The sequence below is a fragment of the Bradysia coprophila genome, unplaced genomic scaffold, assembly GCF_014529535.1.
Source record: "Bradysia coprophila strain Holo2 unplaced genomic scaffold, BU_Bcop_v1 contig_94, whole genome shotgun sequence".
Lineage (NCBI taxonomy): Eukaryota > Metazoa > Arthropoda > Insecta > Diptera > Sciaridae > Bradysia > Bradysia coprophila.
The window spans coordinates 8209746-8217406 of record NW_023504022.1 but is presented as its reverse complement, the minus strand read 5'-3'; positions in this window follow the sequence as shown (position 1 = coordinate 8217406).

The following is a 7661-nucleotide window of genomic DNA, read 5'->3' as shown; positions in this document are numbered from 1 at the left end:
ATATTCCGATAAATCAATTGAATCACATAAATAATCATTTTGATCTTTTCATATTTTTCCATTTTATTTTTTGATTTCTCATTTATTTCGGATCTTGTGAATATAACATTTTTGATATTCGGGTGAACAGAGAGGAACAGAGAAAAAAAAATGCATACACAACATACACACACCAATTCTCGCACATTACATTCATTTAATGAATTATTACATTTCGCTGGTATAGTATATGCAGTGAAAATCGATAAATTGCATATTTTTTGACAAAATCCAAAATCAAACAAAAATATTAAATGACGACAATGTACCGGGGTAAAAATGAACGAACAACAGGAGAAAAAAAAAACGAGGAAATTTTGTGTGTTCAACAAAGTTTTACCATGTTTTATTAGTTTAAGTTGGAGAGCGCGTTGTATACCGCGTACACATATATTGTAACGTGCATTTATACGATTCGATAATTTATTATATTAGAGGAGAATCATAATCATGCATGAAGATTGCACATAAATCACATATTATAGTGTCACACTCATATAACATTTTATTAATTCCATTCTGCACATAAAATATAAAATATGATTACAATGGTTTGCCCATTTATATCTGCCAATGATGACTATTCGTCAAAAAAAAGTCCATTTGTAAGTTTTTGTACATATATGGTATACCATCCAGTGTCGTATACAGTGTAACACCTATAATAATCCTCAATCTGCAATCATGCAATGTGTGTTATATACAGCTAAATATAAACACAAAAGAATGTTCATATATGCGGATAAAGTGAATTGAATGTGGCATTTGGTTTGTGCAACGCTTATATTATGCATATGAACTATGGAAATTCAATTCGTTTTGGATAGAAGGGTTGAAAGGATGATCTATTAGGCATAAATGAAATTTATTGACCACTAAATTTTTAACATTTTTATTGGATTTATGACGATGGAGATTTGTGTTTTGTTGAAAGAAGCAAAAAAAAAAACATAAACTAAGCAACTTCCACAGACGGAAAAGATGATTTATTATGTTTTAACAACCTTGGAAAATGGATCAACATTTTTTAATTCATTCATTGCCGTAGACGTTGAATTGATGTAGCAGCTAACGACTTACCAGTTTTGCTTGCTTGCATGTAAGTTTGTTTATTGTGTAGTACATCGGGGGACAAGCATTTCGGAATTCCGTCGTTCGTGGTAAAGTGAGGGCTTATTAATCCGATTTTTTCGGGAATGTTTAAGAATTTCATAAAAATCGTATGAATTTTTACGAACTTTTAGGAAATTTAAAGAATTTTAAGAATATTAAATTTATAAATTTAAGAATGAATTCGTATGAATGCCTAGATTTCAAATATAAAAGTTTGGGGGTCATGGGAACGAGCGGCAAAAAGTTGCTGTAAATATGTTCCTGAAGTTACTTAATCCCTAAAAAAAATTTGGAAAATTTTGTGAATATTTTTAAAGTTTTTGGAATCTTTAGGAATTTTGAGAATACAATTTTGACAATTCCTGAGTTTCCTAAAATTGAATTTTTTAGAATTTTTAAGAATTGAAATTCCGAATAATAAGACCTGGATAAAGTGAGTATATCCAAAAAAGGCAACAAGATATTTTATTAGTCTTACGTTCATATTAAATAATTACTTATTGATGATTGAAATATTTACTTGTACAATTCAATTGAATAGATTCTCAAAGTCAATATGAAGTGGGTTTTCGAACAATGTTTTCCTTTGAATTATTTTTGAAATATGAGCCACTCACAACTGTGAGTGTCATCTGTTGCCGACAAAGGCGACAAACAATATTAAGCAATGGTCTACAGACACCATTTCGACAAAAATAATGACAAGTTCTGGGTAATATGGTCCTTTATATGGTAAAATGCATATGTTAAAATAATTGAAGTACAAGATTTGAAATCAAAAGATTGAAAATACTTTGATCAATGGGAGTAATAGACCCGATAATAGTACTGGTCATATGATTGCCGTCTGTAACAGGTTAATCAAAAGAATTACCAGATTATTCTTTATTGGTGTGTTATGGCGATACGCTGACAGTTTCAGGTTAGACACAATTAAGCTTGTGTTTCGATTGTATAAAATACAAGAAGTGTGTGAACAGCTACTGAAATCAGGTCCTAGCAATCTGTGCAAAAATTTTTCTGATTTTCGAAAAATGTACGTCCTCAAGATATTTGCTTCCTCCTCCGAAATCGAATTTTTTTTCTCCATTTTGAACTCGTAGATTGAAAAGTTTAGAAAATAAAAATATACCTTATTCGGCAATTCGTCAAAATAGCAAACTCTACACTATATTCACTTAGGAATTTACATTGTAGAAAATACAGGATGGTCCAAAAGTTCGGTTCAAGAAGACAAATCATGTTTTTCCACCAATTTGAGCTCACTGATAGATAAGAATTGAAAATAAAAATATAATTTGATCAGCAATTCGTCAGAGTATCGAATTACACATAAAATAGGACTTGGCGCCACTGTGAAAAAATACAGGTTGGTCTGCAAATTTACTAAAATATCAGAGATCTTACTTTTCACATACGCATCGAACCAATTTTTTACCATATTGAATTGCAATTACTAGATGGTGTTGATTTTGAAATTACGTGTGGTCCGTACTAGTACTTCACCAAAAAATCTTAAAAGCAGGTTTTTACGCTTTTTTGACGTTTTATCATAAATTTTTGTATATGGTTACATCAAAATGGGATATTATATTCGACCCATAAATTAATTCAAAACTACCGATAAAAAGTTATAAATGACCGATAAATATGGTACCGATAGAAAATAATAAATGATCGATAGGAAATCCACAAGTACCAATAAAAATATTCAAAACAACCGATAATTTTTTACCGATAAAAAGTACTAAAATACCGATAAGTTGGGAACTGTATCGTTCATTAATCACTTTTTATCGGTAATCCATTATTTTTTATCGATCATTCATTATATTCTATCGGTAGTTCAATATATTCTATCGGTAATTTATTATTTGTTATCGTTAATTTATGTCATTTTTGAGATAGTTAGAGGCATATGAAATACCTAGAAATTGGTCCTGGTCCATCAACTTCTCCGCAAAATAAATCTGAACAATTTTCATATAAAATTTGCAACGCATTATACCAACCTTACAAACTTAATTTATATATGAAATTTTCAACCTCTTGAGACTCCCGTTTTTTCTGCTTGGTTCAATGCTTTGGTTGCAGGATACTGACATATACTCTGAGTACTGATAATTTAATTGTTTTTAATCATTTTACAGTTTAAATTATTCATTGATCCACCATTGTGAAAAGGTAATAAAACGCCTACGACGTGACCCGATCGAAGCACCTCGAAATTGATCACGTATAATTACATAAAGAAAAGTCCTGATACGACCATCTCTTACAATTTCCATAACGACCAATTTACAAACGAAAACATTGTACCCATTGGGGAGAACTCGAAGAGGAAACATCTAATTTTCACTTAATAACAAAAACGAAACGTTCTAAAAGCAAACACTGTGAATCAAATCATAATTGGATATCACACGTATAGTATTTACATAACTACAAAGACTTGTCACCTCGTCTTCCTATCATCGCCTATCATTTAAAATTAAACAAACAAGAGATGGAAAAAAAAATTTGTCGAGATACCAAGTATACAACGAGTCGGTGTATGTATCCTCCATACAAAGAAAATAAAATTAAAAAAAAAGTAATTTTCTTCCTAATGAATTTATTGTATTAATATTTAAATATTTGTGCGCTGAATGAATTTACTTACCACCCCAACTGTTCTGACATTGTATTATGTACATAGGTACATGACCACTATAGGAAAAAATAAAATGCGATTTACAGTAGAAAAGGAGAAGAAAAAAATATAATTGCGGATACTGCGGCAGCAATAAATGTAAGCAAAGTATTTCACTTTGGTAATTTACTGCTTAACATTTTTCGTAAGTACAATTCTTAAAAAATCAGAATTTTTTTCCCTTTTTTTTGAATTTCATTACGGGAAATCCTCTTCTTTTTCAGCTAAAATCGTACACAATGGGGTCCATGAGTTGTTGTATTCTATGAAAATAGAAATGTTTTTTTTTGTATTTCATTCTTTGTCATCGTAATTCGCGATATGAGAATAATGATTCAAGGATTCCCTATTTGTTCCGAACGCAAAAGGAATGTTTCATTGTTCGCTCCGAGATATTCATTTAAATAGCCCCCATAACATCTCAGCTTAATTAAACTTGCACATTAGCCGAATATTGTGCGCATTACAACCAAACAAATCCAACAAACCAAATCCTTTCGAATCCACACCAACAATCTGCATTTCTCAGAATTATTAACAAACATTTTCATTCCTCCAAAAACAAAATCAATTTCAATTTGTGCGCGCAAAACGAATCAACATAAAAAAAAGCAATGAAGAACAGCAGTCAACCAAAGACGACAATCAGACAAGGGACTAATAAATAAACAGAGCGCCCAAATAACAGAAAAGGAAGAAAAAAAAAAAAATTCAGAGACGAGAATACCCAACAACAACCAAAAAAAAGACGAAATGGCGTATCATACTCAGAAAACTGCACGGTTCGATAGTCGTAAATTTAGTCTTTATCACCAAACTGTCAAACGCGTAGCAATTAGAATATTAATGGCCCGTTTTCAGGCTTAGAGAAAGAACGATTTATTGGTACTGTGAGGGAAGGAAAACAACTAAAGAGATGGTGATGGTAGATGGTGTAGAATATATATGTTTAATACACACATTTATATCGCTCAGCATCAGCATTGTGAATTTGTGTGGATGCTGAAATTCATTGATGCCGAATCGTCTTTTTGCGTAAATGCGTTAAATCATTCCTCTTCTTAATATTAATTTCTTTGTATATTATGATCCTGAGCATACAATGCTTTCCTGCAAGGATGAAGAACACCATACCACCACACGTACATCCCCATTTAAACGTATACGTACAACATTATTACTTTTTGATTCAAACCACCTTGATTTATGCCGAATTCACAATATTTTTCGTACAGGGAATGAGCAGTTGGTTACATTGACTGCATACATCGCACAATATCATTGCAGTGTCTTTCTAATGGTCACTGTCCCGCCGTGAAGAATTTATGAGAATTATGTTTTGTATCGTTAGTTAAAAACTGAGTTTTAATAATTACTTTACTAGCCACCCCATGTGACCTTGATGGAGGCATAAGTTAGGAAGAAAATTTTATGTTCGGCAGTGGGATCCTCATTTCTGTAGACTTCACTTTTACGCACTAGTGCGCAAATATGAATACCCTTATAGTACTGCTATACTTAAATGAACTTTAATTCAACTCAGTGGCATATTATGTTCGAACACTTCGATTGTTAAATTATTGTATGACTTACCTTTTGTTTCATTTTCCATCAAAATACTGCTGATATTCATAAGGAAACGATACTAGCTGCATTATGACAGGAGTGAAGTCACCTGCTATCCACAACTGCTCTTATATAACGGAATGTATGATAAAAGCTATCAAAAGGAGCTTTTAAAGTATAATAAACAAGTGAAGTAGTAGATTTATTGTGACATGTTAACTGAAAGTGTCACAATACGACGTATTTTCTAACTCATATGAGTGTTGAAATGTAAGATTTTTCCGCACTGCTTTTTCATTTCCGTACTGTTTTCGTCAAGCGATTCGTGCTTTAAGCAAACAGATGACATGTAAACAGATGAACCGATTTCCCAACGGAGTCCATGCTTTAGCTTATCAAAACTCTTGGACCTCTGGGACTGGCACTCTTCTCGAAAATGTGACTCGTACAATTCTAATAGCACGTGTGATCAAAAATCATTTCTCTTTCTCATACACCGATACCGATATTTTTCCAATTTGATGGAAAATTTCAATCCTTAAGAAAACAAAGTGAAACTGAATGCCGTGCATATCACGGTAGAACAACAATTAAAATAATTACAGAAATAATAAAGTTGTACAAATTGAAAATATCAAACAAAATGTCGACAGGTTCGTCCGGTCCAGAATCTAATAGTACACACGTCCAACAGCTGCTTCTAATATTCGTCAGCTCATTTATTATTTGGCGCCTATTTTTTTCTCTACTTCTTCTACTCTTCTTCATTAGCCCCGAACATCTTCTTCCAGCCATTGTAAACAACAAAAATTTCATTTAAAATTTATTGTTTAATTCACCATTCGGTGTGTGTTTTGAAAATACTCAAAAACCGTTTACTCTTTCGACTTCAGAGAGTCATAAACTAATGTTTTGTGTTGATGACTCTAATTTATATCCTACTTCGCATAGCTCGCGTTACACGTTACACCATAAAGTGTTGTATGTTATAATGGAAACGAGACGAGGAAGTGAATGGTGATGCTGATGATGATATGATGATAGTATTAGGCTGTTGCCGGTATGTTTGCCTTTCACTATACTGCTGCTGCTGCTGCTGCTGCTGCTTATTATACACCATGTGTGTAGTATATATACACGGTTTTTATGTGTTGCGTGTTGTGTATAAGTTATGTGTCGTCTCATCACCAAAATACTAAGCGTTCTAGTCTATATAACATTATCATATAATAGAGTCGCTTTAATGCGGGTTGTTTACATAGTTCTCGACAGCTCTTTAACACTTTATCCGAACACACATACGGCATATAGTAGTTTCTTTTGGAGGCGCGCACTATAACATAACGTATTATAACAACCACTGTTGGAGGATAGAGCACACACATATAATAATAGTCCTTTGTAAACAGCACCGTCTGATGTATTATATTCCAGAAAAGTATGTTTAGAAAACCGCTGTTAATCTTAATTTGATAAAGGAAATCGTGGGAAATGTGGAAATTTTGGCGCCATTCATGAAACGACGACGCTCTCTGAGGTATTTATGGAAGTCAAAATTTTCTTGGTGAAAATTTATCGTGGAAAAGAAGCAAATGTTTACTTTTGATAGGAATTAAAGGTAAAGTTGAAAGAATTGTTATGCCCATTTCCGTCTTTCTATGTATGGCCAGTACAGATCAAGTGAATTGTCTAGACATACTAATAATTATGGTCAATTGCGTCTACTAATGAGTGAATCTTTCATTGGCTTTTTCGAGAATACTCGATGTGTAAAGTAAAGTCACACTCGGCCTAAAAAGTGCCTGAAAAGCATTTATAACTCGATGGCATAATAGTTATTTATGTACCAAGAATCTTATGCTGGCTTCGCCATGGATTGGCAATCTAGCATCTAGTGCGATAATATACCAGCATACGGTTCGTGTTGCATACAACGTTTTATACAATTCCGGGACCGGGACGGAATGAACTGCCAAGCCAAAACACGGAAACATACATTATGACACAAAAACCGTATCGCCTGTCCACTGTTGCAATCCTAAGAGACTTTATTACAATGCAAATTAGATAACATCTTCCATGTCTCAACAGGCAGTGGCAAAAATATTCCCAGTGTAAGGAAACTAGTCTTTACTTTATACACGGACATGTTAAGCGAATCATAAAAAAATGCAATATATTTTTACATAGCAAATTTTCATAAAATTTAATTTTTTCGTGATTCGCTTAACATATACCTGTATAAAGTAAA